This window comes from Apodemus sylvaticus, chromosome X (assembly GCF_947179515.1).
Source record: "Apodemus sylvaticus chromosome X, mApoSyl1.1, whole genome shotgun sequence".
Lineage (NCBI taxonomy): Eukaryota > Metazoa > Chordata > Mammalia > Rodentia > Muridae > Apodemus > Apodemus sylvaticus.
Genome location: NC_067495.1, coordinates 128,289,270 through 128,304,504, shown reverse-complemented (window position 1 = coordinate 128,304,504; position 15,235 = coordinate 128,289,270).

The window sequence follows — 15,235 nt, the reverse complement described above, 5'->3', positions numbered from 1 at the left end:
AAATCCATATAAACAAATATGAAACACATGCAGTTTGTAGAAATCTGCAATACTATGTCAACATCTATGGACAATATGCACCATACCTGAAGAAAGAAAAATAGCTGTTTTGAAATGGTTTAGTGGTCATCTATCAATCTTTTTTACTAGACTTAATATGGAACCAGAAAAAAGTTTCTTCTGGTATTTTAACATGAATGAGAAGCAATACTATATGCACTTTACCTCAAAGTATACTGAACCACTTTTTATTTTTATCCTTTTATTTAATTCTTCATTTACATTTCAAAGGTTATACCCCTTCCTGGTTTCCCACTCCCCAAAAATCCCCAACCCATCCTCCCACCCCCTGCCTCCAAGAATATGCTCCTCCACCCAACCCACTCCTAAGACCCCCCCACTCAACTTCCCCACAATGGGGCCTCTATTGAGCCTTCACAGGACCAAGGTCCTCTCCTCCCAATGATATATAACAAGGCATTCCTCTGCCACTCTTTTTGCTGGAACCATGTATACCCCTTGGTTGATGGATTAGTCCCAGGGTGTCTGACTGAACAACTTTTTATTTTTATTTTTTTATTTTATTTTATAACATTGGGAATCAAATGCAGGGCTCTGAGCATGCTACCCAAGCTTGGGACCAGTATCTCCAGTCACAATTAGTTCACATTAGAACATAAATGCATTCCATTTACCTTTTAATTCTCCAAATAATAATACATACAGCATAATCCAAAGAAAACATGAGTTTTACATATATACTTAAATACACACACAGTTCAAAGATTTCCTGGGTTTTTGTATGAACAACAGGACACAAGGACACAGGAACACAGGAGGCCTGCCCTAACCAGAGACAGCATTGCCTGCCTTTCAGGAGACCTTCCCTAAACTAGATTACACAGCTCTACCTGCCACCAAGAAGGCCTGCTCAAGTCTGAGACACCCAGGCCAGTTAACACAAAAGATAACCAGATGGTGAAAAACAAGCCCAAGAATATAACCAACAGAAAGCTTCTTTGAGGAGATGTTTCATTGTTTATATTTTTCTTCTGACATATCTGACACACAGTAGTTTCATAGATAAAAGACAAAGAAATCAAGAACTACACATGAGTCATATAAACATTAGCAATACTTAAGTATATTCTATGACCCATTCCCTCACAATATTTATTGAGCTTCTGGTACATACCAGATTAGATATTGGGCATTCAAAGAAGCAAAACTATGACCCCACCCACTTTATTGTATAGTTTAATGGATAAGTCATGTCAATAATCACAGTTCCATATGCTGTGTGTAACAAAGGTAGATATACAAAACACCTGCCCCCTTCCTATCAGCACCTCCACCTGGACCTGTAGCAGATTGGTGAGCCCAACCCCCTTCCCAAACGTTCCACAGTCTACCTGTCTCCCAGGAGGTCTACCATAACCAAGAAAACAGGTGAGAGACCCCCTGATACCATGACATATGGGACCCCCCACAGAGCCCAGCTGAAGTGGGATCTATCCCCCTCTGCCTGAGTATCATCCCCCTTCCAGTCTGCACCTCCATCTGAACCCACAGCAGATTGACAACCCTGCTACCCCATGCCTACCCCACAACCTACCTGTCTTCAAGGAAGTCTGCTATAACCAGGAACACAGAAGGCCTCCCATAACCAGAAGCACAGACTACCTGTCCCCAGGAAGACAGAATGACATAGACCTAGACCCCAAAGTCAGCCTGTCTTCGGGGATTTCTGCCCTAAGCAGTGACACAAGGGCACAGGGAAACAGGAGGCCTGCCCAAACCAGAGACAGAACTGCCTACCTCCCAGAAGGCCTGCCATAACCCAGGTTATACAGGGCTACCTTCCTCTAAGGAGGCCTGCTTCAATCCAAGACACCCAGGCCAGTTAACACCAAAGATAGCAAAAGGCAAGCACAAGAATTTAAGCAACAGAAGTCATTGTAGTTTGACACCCTCAGAATCCAGTTTACCTACCAAAACAAGCCCTGAATACCCTAACACTCCTGAAGAGCAAGATTCTGACATAAAATCCCACCTCATGAAGATGATAGAGGCCTTTAAGGAGGATAAAATAACTCCCTTAATGAAATACAGGAAAACAGGCAAACAGGTAGAAGCCCTTAACAAGGAGACAAATAAATCCTTTAAAGAAATTCAGGACAATACAATCAAACAGATGAAGAAATTGAAAAACAGTCCAAGAACTAAAAATGGAAATAGAAAGAAATCATGAATGGAGGCAACTGTAGAGATGGAAAAGCAAGGAAAGAGATCAGGAACTATAGATGCAAGCATCACCAACAGAATACAAGAGATGGTAGAGAGAATCTCAGGAGTAGATGGATATTAACACATCTATCAAAGAAAATATGAAGGATAAAGGGTTCCTAAACCAAAAAATTTAGGAAACCTGGGACATAATGATAAGACCAAACCTAAAAATAATAGGAATAAATGATGATGAAGATTCCCAGTTCAAAGGGCCAGAAAATATCTTAAACAAAATCAAAGAAGACTTTCACCTAAAGAAAGAGATGGCCACAAATGTACAAGAAGCCTAGAGAACAACAAAATAGATTGGACCATAAATGAAAATCCTCCTGACATATAATAATAAAAACACTAAATGTACAGAACAAAAAAGAATATTAAAAGTGGTAAGGGAGATCCAGATCAGCCTGGGCGGCAACACCACATCTCCAGGTCCTTCAAGAGGCAAAAGGGGCTTCTGGGCTGCCAGCAGGGAGAAGTCAGTGTGCTCCAGTGAATCCAGCAGGCCCCAGCAGGAGCCTTCAGGTGCCTGATTTGGGATCTGAACAGCCTGGGCCACAGCACTCGGTCTCCAGGAAGTGCAGGAGACCTGATGTGCACCCAGAGGCAGTCTGGGAGCTCACAAAACAGCTTGCTCCTGTGGCACAGAGCTTGGGCTCCAGTCCGGAGGCCTCTGGCAGTAGCCCTCAGACCTCTCCGCTTCCAGATCCAGATCAGCCTGGGCGGCAACACCACATCTCCAGGTCCTGCAAGAGGCAAGAGGGGCTTCCGGGCGGCCAACTGGGAGAAGTTGGTGTGCTCCAGTGAATCCAGTGGGCCCCAGCAGGAGCCTTCAGGTGCCTGCTTTGGGATCTGAATAGCCTGGGCAACAGCACCCTGACTCCAGGCAGTGGAGGAGGTAAGCTGTGCACCAGAGGCCACCTGGGAAGGGGCAGCTTGCACTGGTGAGTCCAGCATTGACAAGACCAACTAACACCAGTGAGAACTAGATGGCAAAAGGCAAACACAGGAACATCACTAACAGAAATCAAGGCAATATGGCAACATCTGAATCCAATTCTCCTTTACCAGCATGTCCTGGATAGCCCATCATAACAGTAAAACAAGATTTGAATTTAAAAACACTGGTCATGATGCTGGTACAGGAACACATGAAGGACATACTTAAAGAAATTCAGGAGAAAATGAATCAAAAGTTAGAAGCCCTTGCAAGGGAAACATAAAAATCATTGAAAGAAATCCAGGAGAATACAAAAGCCAATAATGAGGAAACGCAAAAAACACTTAAAGAAATACAGGAGAACTTTGGTCAACAGGCTGAGCTCATGAAAGAGGAAACACAAAAATCTCTTAAAGAATTACAGGAAAGCACAAACAAGCAAGTAAAGGAGCTAAGCAAAACCATCGAGGATCTAAAATCAGAAGTAGAAACAACTAAGAAAACTCAAAGGGAGACAACTTTGGAAATAGAAAGCCTTGGGAAGAAATCAGGGGACATAGATGCAAATATCAACAACAGAATACAAGAGATAAAAGAAAGAATCTCAGATGCTGAAGATACCATAGAAACCATGGACTCAACAGTTAAAAAAATGCAAAATGCAAAAAGCTTGTAACCCAAAATATCCAGGAAATCTAGGACACAATGAGAAGACCAAAACAAAGATTATAGGCATAGAGGAGAGTGAAGATTTACAACTTAAAGGGCCAGCAAATATCTTCAATAAAATTATGGAAGAAAACTTCCCTAACCTAAAGAGAGAGATGCCCATGAATATACAAGAAGCCTACAGAACTCCAAACACACTGGACCAGAACAGAAATACTTCCCGTCACATAATAATCAAAACAACAAATATACTAAACAAAGAAAGAATATTAAAGGCAGTAAGAGAAAAGGGGCAAGTAACATATAAAGGAAGACCTATCAGAATCACAGCAGACTTTTCACCTGAGACTATGAAGGCTAGAAGATCCTGGGCAGATCTCATGCAGACTCTAAGAGAACAAAAATGCCAGCCAAAACTACTATATCCAGCAAAACTTTCAATCACTGTAGATGGAGAAACTAAGATATTCCATGACAAAACCAAGTTTACCCAATATCTATCCACAAACCCAGCCCTACAAACGGTAATAGGAGGAAAACACCAATACAAGGAGGGAAACTTCACCCTGGAAAAAGCAAGATAGTAACCTTCTCTCATGAAACCCAAAAGAAGTTAACCAATCAAATTAAAAAAAATAACATCAAAAATGACAAGAAGTAACAATCACTATTCCTTAATATATCTTAACATCAATGGACTCATCCAGCATTGCAGAAATAGCCCTAGAGCCTCTCAGGAGGCTGAAACACCAGCCGGAGACAAGACCAATTAGCTCCAGAGAACAAGATGGCAAAGGGCAAACGCAGGAACGCTACTAACAGAAATCTAGGCAATATGGCAGCATCTGAACCAAACTCTCCAACATCAGTAAGTCCTGGTTATGCCAACACACCAGAGAAACAAGATTTGGATTTAAAATCACTGTTCATGATGCTCCTAGAAGAACACAAAAAGGACATGAATGAATCTCTTAAAGAAATACAGGGGAACATGAATTAGCTAGAAACCCGTATAATGGAAACACAAAAAACACTTAAAGAAATGCAGGAGAATAAGGCCCAAGAGATAGAAGCCAATAAAGAAGAAAGGCAAAAAAAAAAAAAAAAAAAAAAAAAAAAAAAAAAAAAAAAAAAAAAAAAAACTTAAAGAAATGCAGGAGAACTTGAGTCAACAGGCAGAAGTCATGAAAGAGGAAACACAAAAATCTCTTAAAGAATTACAGGAAAACACAGACAAACAAATGATGGAACTGAGCAAAACCATCCTGGACCTAAAAACAGAAGTAGAAACAACTAAGAAATCACAAAGGGAGACAACTTTGGAGATAGAAAACCTTGAGAAGAAATCAGGGGACATAGATGCAAATATAAACAACAGAATACAAGAGATGGAAGAAAGAATCTCAGATGCCGAAGATACCATAGAAACCATTGACTCGACTGTCAAAGAAAATGCAAAATGCAAAAAGCTTGTATCCCAGAACATCCAGGAAATCCAGGATACAATGAGAAGACCAAACCTAAGGATTATAGGTATAGATGAAAGTGAAGATTTACAACAGAAAGGGCCAGCAAATATCTTCAACAAAATTATGGAAGAAAACTTTCCTAACTTAAAGAGAGAGATGCCTATGAATATACAAGAAGCCTACAGAACTCCAAACAGACTGGACCTGAGCAGAAATACCTCCCGTCACATAATAATCAAAACCCCAAATGCACTAAACAAAGAAAGAATATTAAAGGCAGTAAGAGAGAAAGGCCAAGTAACATATAAAGGAAGACCTATCAGAATCACAGCAGACTTCTCACCAGAGACCATGAAAGCTAGAAGATCCTGGGCAGATCTCATGCAGACTCTAAGAGAACACAAATGTCAGCCAAGACTACTATACCCAGCAAAACTCTCATTCACCAAGATATTCCATGACAAAACCAAATTCACACAATATCTTTCCACAAACCCAGCTCTGCAAAGAATAATAGGAGGAAAACTCCAATACAAGGAAGGAAACTACACCCTGGAAAAAGCGAGATAGTTACCTTCCTTCATCAAACCCAAAAGAAGATAACCACTCAAATATAAAAAGAACATCAAAAAATGAGAGGAAGTAATAATCACTATTCCCTATTATCTCTTAACATCAATGGTCTCAATTCCCCAATAAAAAGACATAGACTAACAGACTGGATAAGGAAACAGGACCCTACAATTTGCTGTATACAGGAGACACACCTCAGTATAAAGATAAAAACTACCTTAGAGTAAAAGGCTGGAAGACAATCTTACAAGCCAATGGTTACAGGAAACGAGCAGGAGTAGCCATTCTAAAATCAGATAAAATTGACTTTCAACCTAAAGTCATCAGAGAGACACAGAAGGACATTTCTTGCTGGTCAAAGGAAAAATCCACCAAGAAGAACTTTCAATTCTGAACATCTATGCGCCAAATGCAAGGGCACCCTCATTCGTAAAAGAAACTTTACTAAAGCTCAAGGCACACATTACACCTAACACAATAATTGTGGGGGATTTCAACACTCCACTTTCCTCAATGGACCAATCGGGAATACAGAAACTAAACAGGGACACAGTAAAACTAATTGAAGCTTTGGACCAATTGGATTTGACTGATATTTATAGAACATTTCACCCTAAAGCAAAAAAATATACCTTTTTCTCAGCACCTCATGGTACCTTCTCCAAAATCGACCATATAATTGGACACAAGACAGACCTCAACAAATATAAGAAGATCGAACTAATCCCATGCCTCCTATCAGATCACTATGGAGTAAAAGTGGTCTTCAATAGCAACAAAAACAACAGAAAACCCACATACACATGGAAACTGAACAATATTCTACTCAATCATACCTTGGTCAAGGAAGAAATAAAGAAAGAAATTAAAGACTTTTTAGAACACAATGAAAATGAAAACACAACATACCCAAATCTATGGGACACAATGAAAGCAGTGCTAAGAGGAAAACTCATAGCCCTGAGTGCCTCCAAAAAGAAAATGGAGAGAGCATACATTACCAGCTTAATGACACACCTGAAAGCCCTGGAACAAAAAGAAGCTATTTCACCCAGGAGGAGTAGAAGGCAGGAAATCATCAAACTCGGGGCCGAAATCAATCAAGTAGAAACAAAGAGAACCATACAAAAAATCAACAAAACCAGGAGCTGGTTCTTTGAGAAAATCAACAAGATAGATAAAGCCGTAGCCAGACTGACCAAAGGGCACAGAGAAAGTATCCAAATTAACAAACTTAGAAATGAAAAGGGAGATATTACAACAGAAACTGAGGAAATTCAAACAATCATCAGATCCTACTACAAGAGACTGTACTCAACACAACTGGAGAATCTGGAGGAAATGGACAATTTCCTTGACAGATACCAAATACCAAAATTAAATCAGGACCAACTAGACCATCTAAACAGTCCCATAATGCCTAAAGAAATAGAAGGAGTCATAGATAGTCTTCCAACCAAGAAAAGCACAGGACCAGATGGTTTCAGTGCAGAATTCTATCAGACCTTCAAAGAAGAGTTAATACCAATACTCTTCAAACTATTCCACAAAATAGAAACAGAAGGAACACTACCCAATTCCTTCTATGAAGCCACAATTACGCTGATACCAAAGCCACACAAAGATCCAACAAAGAAAGAGAACTTCAGACCAATTTCCCTTATGAACATCGATGCAAAAATTCTCAATAAAATTCTTGCCAACCGAATCCAAGAACACATCAAAATGATCATCCACCATGATCAAGTAGGCTTTATCCCGGAAATGCAGGGTTGGTTCAATATAGGGAAATCCATCAATGCAATCCACTACATAAACAAACTCAAAGAACAAAACCACATGGTCATTTCATTGGATGCTGAAAAAGCATTTGACAAAATTCAGCATCCTTTCATGCTTAAAGTCTTGGAAAGAACAGGAATTCAAGGTCCATAACTAAACATAGTAAAATCAATATACAGCAAACTGGTAGCCAGCATTAAACTAAATGGAGAGAAACTTGAAGCAATCCCACTAAAATCAGGGACTAGACAGGGCTGCCCCCTTTCTCCTTATCTTTTCGATATTGTACTTGAGGTACTAGCTCGGGCAATTTGACAACATAAGGAGGTCAAAGGGATACAAATTGGAAAGGAAGAAGTCAAACTATCATTATTTGCAGATGACATGATAGTCTACCTAAGTGACCCAAAAAACTCCACTAGAGAACTCCTACAGCTGATAAATAACTTCAGCAAAGTGGCAGGTTATAAAATCAACTCAAGCAAATCAGTGGCCTTCCTATACTCAAAGGATAATCAGGCTGAGAAAGAAATTAGGGAAATGACCCCCTTCACAATAGCCACAAACAGTATAAAGTATCTTGGGGTGATTCTTACCAAACATGTGAAAGATGTGTATGACAAGAACTTCAAGACCCTGAAGAAGGAAATGGAAGAAGACCTCAAAAAATGGGAAAACCTCCCATGCTCATGGATCGGTAGAATCAATATAGTTAAAATGGCCATTTTGCCAAAACCAATATACAGATTCAATGCAATCCCCATCAAAATACCAACTCAATTCTTCACAGAATTAGAAAGAGCAATTATCAAATCCATCTGGAATAACAAAAAAACCAGGATAGCTAAAACTATTCTCAACAACAAAAGAAATTCTGGGGGAATCAGTATCCCTGTCCTCAAGCAATACTACAGAGCAATCGTGTTAAAAACTGCATGGTATTGGTACAGTGACAGGCAGGAGGATCAATGGAACAGGATTGAAGATCCAGAAATGAACCCACACACCTATGGCCACTTGATTTTCGACAAAGAGGCTGAAAACATCCAATGGAAAAAAGATAGCCTTTTCAACAAATGGTGCTGGTTCGACTGGAGGTCAGCATGCAGAAGAATGCGAATTGATCCATCCTTCTCTCCTTGTACTAAGCTCAAATCCAAATGGATCAAGGACCTCCACATAAAACCAGATACACTGAAGCTATTAGAAAAGAAACTGGGGAAGACCCTTGAGGACATCGGTATAGGGAGAAAGTTTCTGAACAGAACACCAATAGCATATGCTCTAAGATCAAGAATTGACAAATGGGACCTCATAAAATTACAAAGTTTCTGTAAGGCAAAGGACACCATCAAGAGGACAAATCGGCAACCAACAAATTGGGAAAAGATCTTCACCAATCCTACATCAGATAGAGGGATAATATCCAATATATATAAAGAACTCAAGAAGTTAGACTCCAGAAAACCAAACAACCCTATTAAAAAATGGGGTTAAACAAAGAATTCTCAACTGAAGAACTTCGGATGGCGGAGAAGCATCTTAAAAAATACTCAACTTCATTAGTCATTAGGGAAATGCAAATCAACACAACCCTGAGATTTCACCTTACACCAGTCAGAATGGCTAAGATTAAAAATTCGGGAGACAGCAGGTGTTGGACAGGGTGTGGAGAAAGAGGAACACTCCTCCACTGCTGGTGGGGTTGCAAATTGGTACAACCACTCTGGAAATCAGTCTGGCGGTTCCTCCGAAAACTGGGCACCTCACTTCCAGAAGATCCTGCAATACCACTCCTGGGCATATACCCAGAGGATTCCCCACCATGTAATAAGGATACATGCTCTACTATGTTCATAGCAGCCCTATTTATAATTGCCAGATGCTGGAAAGAACCCAGTTATCCCTCAACTGAAGAGTGGATGCAAAAAATGTGGTATATCTACACAATGGAGTACTATTCAGCCATTAGAAACAATGAATTCATGAAATTCTTAGGCAAATGGATGGAGTTAGAGAACATCATACTAAGTGAGGTAACCCAGACTCAAAAGGTTAATCATGGTATGCACTCACTAATAAGTGGATATTAACCTAGAAAACTGGAATACCCAAAACATAATACACACATCAAATGAGGTACAAGTAGAAAGGAAGAGTGGCCCCCTGTTCTGGAAAGTCTCAGTGAAGCAGTATTCGGCAATACCAGAACGGGGAAGTGGGAAGGGGTGGGTGGGAGGACAGGGGGAGAGAAGGGGGCTTACGGGGCTTTCGGGGAGTGGGGGGCTAGAAAAGGGGAAATCAATTGAAATGTAAATAAAAAATATATCGAATAAAAAAAATTTAAAAAAAAAAGTGGTAAGGGAAATGGGCCAAGTAACATATAAAGGCAGATCTATCAGAATTACACTAGACCTCTCAAGAGAGACACTAAAAGACAGAAGATCTTGGACAGATGTCATGTAGACCCTAATAGACCACATATGTCAAGCAAGGCTACTATACCTAGCAAAACTCTCAATCAGAAACAATATCTTTCTACTAATCCAGCCATACAGAGGATATTAGAAGGAAAACTCCAACAGAAGGAAGGTAACTACACTCAAGAAAACATAAGAAATTAATCATCTCATAACAAACCCAAAAGAAGACAATCACACACACATCACACCACCTCTAAACAACAAAAATAACAGTAACTAGCAATCCTTGCGCTTTAATATCCCTCAACATCAATGGACTCAATTCACCAACTAAAAAGACATAGGCTAACAGACTGGATACTCAAACAGGATCCATCATTTTGCTGCACACAAGAAAGACACCTCAGAAACAAAGACAGACACTACCTCAGAGTAAAGGTCTTAGAAAAAAATTTTCCAAGTAAATGGCCCCAAGAAACAAGTTGGAATCGCTATTCTAATAATAAATAAATTAAAAAAAGAGAGAGACTTTCAACCAAAAGTAATCAAAAGAGGTGGAGAAGGAAATTTCATATTCATTGAAGGGAAAATCCACCTAGGTGAACTCTCAATTCTGAACATCTATGCCCCAAATGCAAAGACACCCAAATTTTTAAAAGAAACTTTACTAAATAGTAAATACTAATAATAGTGGGGGACTTCATTATCCCATTCTCACCAATAGATAGACAGGTCACTGGAACAGAGAGTGAAACTAATACAAATTATGAACCAAATGGATTTCACAGTTATCTACAGGACATTTCACCCCAAATCAGAAGAATATACACCTTCTTCTTGGTACCTCAAGGAACCTTTTCCAAAACTGACCGTATACTCACAGAAAACAAGGCTCCACAGATACAAGAAGATTGAGATAATCCCATGCACTCTATTAGCTCACCAAGGACTAAGGCTGGTCTTCAACAACAACAACAACAACAACAACAACAACAAAACCCAAAAAGCCCACATACTCTTGAAAACAGAACAACTCTCTATTCAATGATAACTTGGTCAGGGACGAAATAAAGAAATTACTTTCTATAATTCAACGAAAATAAAGGCAGAGCATACCCAAACTTATGGGACACAATGAAAGCAGTACTAAGAGAAAAATTCATAGCACTGAGTGCCTTCATAAAGGAATTGGAGAGATCCTATAATAGCAACTTAACAGCACACCTGAAAGCTCTAGAACAAAAAGAAGCAAGCACACCCAAGAGGAGTAGACAGCAGGAAACAGTCAAACTCAGGGTTGAAATCAACCAAGTAGAAACAAAGCAAATGATACAAAGAATCAACAAAACCAAGAGCTGGTTCTTTGTGAAAATCAACTAGACAGATAAACCCTTAGCCAATATAAATAAAAGACAGAAAGACAGTATTCAAATTAACAAAATCAAAAGTGAAAAGGGAGACATAACAAGAACTTAGGAAAATTTAAAAAACATCAAATATGACTATAAAAGCCTATAGTTGACAAAAGTAGAAAATCTAGATGAAATTGATTTTCCTGGAAAGATACCACATGTCAAAGTTAACTCAACATTATGTAAACTATATAAATAGTCCCATAACCCCTACGGTATTGAAGAAGTTATTAAAAGCATCCCAACATAAACAAGGCCAGTGCCAGAAGGTTTTAGTGCAGAATTCTACCAGACCTTCAAAGAAGAGGAAATACTAATACTCCTCAAAATATTCCACAAAACAGAAACAGAAGGAACACAACGTAATTCATTCTATGAAGCTACAAATACTGATACCTAAACAACACAAACACCCAACAAAGAAAGAGAACTTTAGACTAATTATGAATATATAAATGCAAATTATGAATATAAATGCAAAAATATTTAATAGAACTCTTGGAAACTGAATCCAAGAATGCATCAAAACTATCATTCAACAAGATCAAGTAGACATCATCCCAGGGATGCAGGGATGGTTCAATATACAGAAATCCATTAATGTAATCTACTGTACAAGCAAACTCAAAATTAAAAGTCACATGATCTTCTCATTAGATGCTGAAAAGCATTTGACAAAATACAATACACCTAAATATTAAAAGTCTTCAAAGGATGAGATTTCATGGCACATACCTAAACATAGTAAAAGCAATATAGAGCAAACCAACAGCCAACATCAAATTAAATGGAGAGAAACTTGAAGCAATCCTATTAAAATCAGAGACAAGGCTGCCCACTTTCTCCCTTTCTTTTCAATACAGTACTTGAAGTTCTAGCTAGAACAATTAGACCAAAATAAGGAAATCAAATGGATATAAATTGGAAAGAAAGAAGTCATGACTCAAAAATTCTACCAGAGAACTCCTACAGTTGATAAACAACTTCAGCAAAGTTGCTGAATATTAAATTAACTCAAACAAATTAGTAGCCTTCCTCTATACAAAGAATAAACAGGCTAAGAAAGAAATTACGGAAATAACACTCTTCAAAATAGCTACAAATAATATAAAACATCTTCCTATAACTCTAATCAAGCAAGTGAAAGATCTGTATAACAAGAACTTCAAGTCCCTGAAGAAAGTAATCAAAGACCTCAGAAGATGGAAAGATCTCCCATACTTATGGATTGGTAGGATTAACAGTAAAACTGGCCATTGTACAAAAAGCAATCTACAGCTTCAGTGCAATCACCCTCAAAATTTTTACACAGTTTTTCACAAACATGAAAAGAGCAATTCTCAAATTCATATGGAAAAACAACAAAAACAACAACAAAACACAGGATAGGAAAAACAAAAGAACTTCTAGGGGAAAATCCCTTACCTCAAGCATTATTAAAAAGGATTACAAAAAAGCAATAGTGATTAGAAAGACTCAGTGAAGAAGTATAGGGCAAAACCAGAACTGGGAAGTGGGAAGGGGTGGGTGGGAGGACAGGGGGAGAGAAGGGGGCTTATGGGACTTTTGGGGAGTGGGGGGCTAGAAAAGGGGAAATCATTTGAAATGTAAATAAAAAATATATCGAATAAAAAAAAGAAAAGTAAAAAAAAAAAAAGAAAGAAATACATAGTATTTGTACAGAGACAGACAGGTCGAGGATGGGCCGATCAAAGGAATAGAATTGATGACCCAGAAATAAACCCTCACACCTATGGACACTTGATCTTTGACAATGAAGCCAAAACCATATGTTGGGGATAGGGGGAAGCATCTTCAAGGGCTAGAGCTGATCCTCTGCCAAAGGGCTCCATACCCAAATAGCACCAGGAGACAGAGAGCCTCCCAACAGTGCAGACAGGCCTGTGAGTATAGGTAGGACCACCACTGCTGCTTTTAAGCACCTGCCCAGAATCCTACGTACACAGGAACCGAGGAACTCCCTCTCATAGGAGCCTTCAGATATCTGTCTGCACCCAAAGCTGATCCTGGGCCACAGAGCTACATACACAAATACCACCCAAGAGAACTGGTCTCCCAGGAGTGCCTACACACCTGCAAGAATAGGTAAGAACACCACTTCTCTTCAAATACCTGGCCAAAGAAGGACCCTCTCAGACCCATAAGGACACAGGAACCAATAATCAGCAGGGGACAGATGCTTCTGGTATCTGTCTGCACTCCAGAACTGGCCCTGTATCACAGTTTTCCATACCTAAATTCCTCCCAGAGAGAACTTGTCTCCCAGGAGTACTGACACACAGGCTGGCAGGAGAGACATGCCACAGTCAGAAACAGCAAGACAGCTAACACCAGAAATAACCAGATGGTGAAAGGCAAGGGAAAGAACATAAGCAACAGAAACCAAGGCTGTGTATCATCATCAGAAACCACTTCTCCCACCACAGTGAGCCCTGGATATCCCAACACACCAGAAATGCAAGACACTGATTTAAAATCACATCTCATGATGGTGATAGAGAACTGTAAGAAGGACATAAATGACACCCTTAAAGAAATACAGAAGAACATGGGTAAACATGTAGAAGCCTTTGAAGAGGAAACACAAAAATCCCTTAAAGAATTACAGGAAAACACAACAAAACAGGTGAAGGAACAGTACAAAACCATTCAAGATCTAAAACTGGAAACAGAAACAATAAAGAAATCAATCACAAAGGGAGACAACCCTGGAGATGGAAAACCTTGGAAAAAGATCAGGAGTCATAGATGCAAGCATCAACAACAGGATACAAGAAATAGAAGAATGAATCTCAGATGCTGAAGATAACATAGACATCATTGACACAACAGTCAAAGAAAATGCAAAATGCAAAAAGCTGTAGCCCCAAACATCCAGGAAATCCAGGACACAATGAAAGACCAAATCTAAGGATTATAGGCATAGATGGGAGTGAAGATTTACAACTTAAAGGGCCAGCAAATATCTTCAATAAAGTTATGGAAGAAAACTTCCCTAACCTAAAGAAAGAGATGCCCATGAACAAACAAGAAGTCTACAGAATTCCAAACAGACTGGACCAGAATAGAAATTCCTCCTGTCACATAATAGTCAAAACACCAAATACACTAAACAAAGAAAGAATATTAAAAGTAGCAAGGGGAAAAGGGCAAGTAACATATAAAAGCAGGTCTATCAGAATTACACCAGACTTCTCACCAGAGATGATTAAAGCTAGAACATCCTGGGCAGATCTCATACAGAACCTAAGAGATCACAAATGCCAGTCCAGACTACTATATGCAGCAAAACTCTCAATAACCACAGATGGAGAAAACAAGATATTCCATGACAAAAACAAATTTGCACAATGGCTTTCCACAAAATCCAGCCTTACAAAGGGTAATAGATGGAAAATGTCCATACAAAGAAGGGAACAACACCATAGAAAAAGCAAGTAAGTAATTTTCTTTCAACAAAACCAAAAGAAGATAACCACACAAACATAAAAAAAAACATCAAGAAAAATAGGAAGCAACAATTACTATTCTTTAATATCTCCTAAAATCAAAGGAATCAATTCCCCCATAAAAAGACACAGGCTAACAGACTGGATACATAAGCAGAACCCAGCATTTTGCTGCATGCAGGAAATGCACCTCAGTGACAAAGACAAA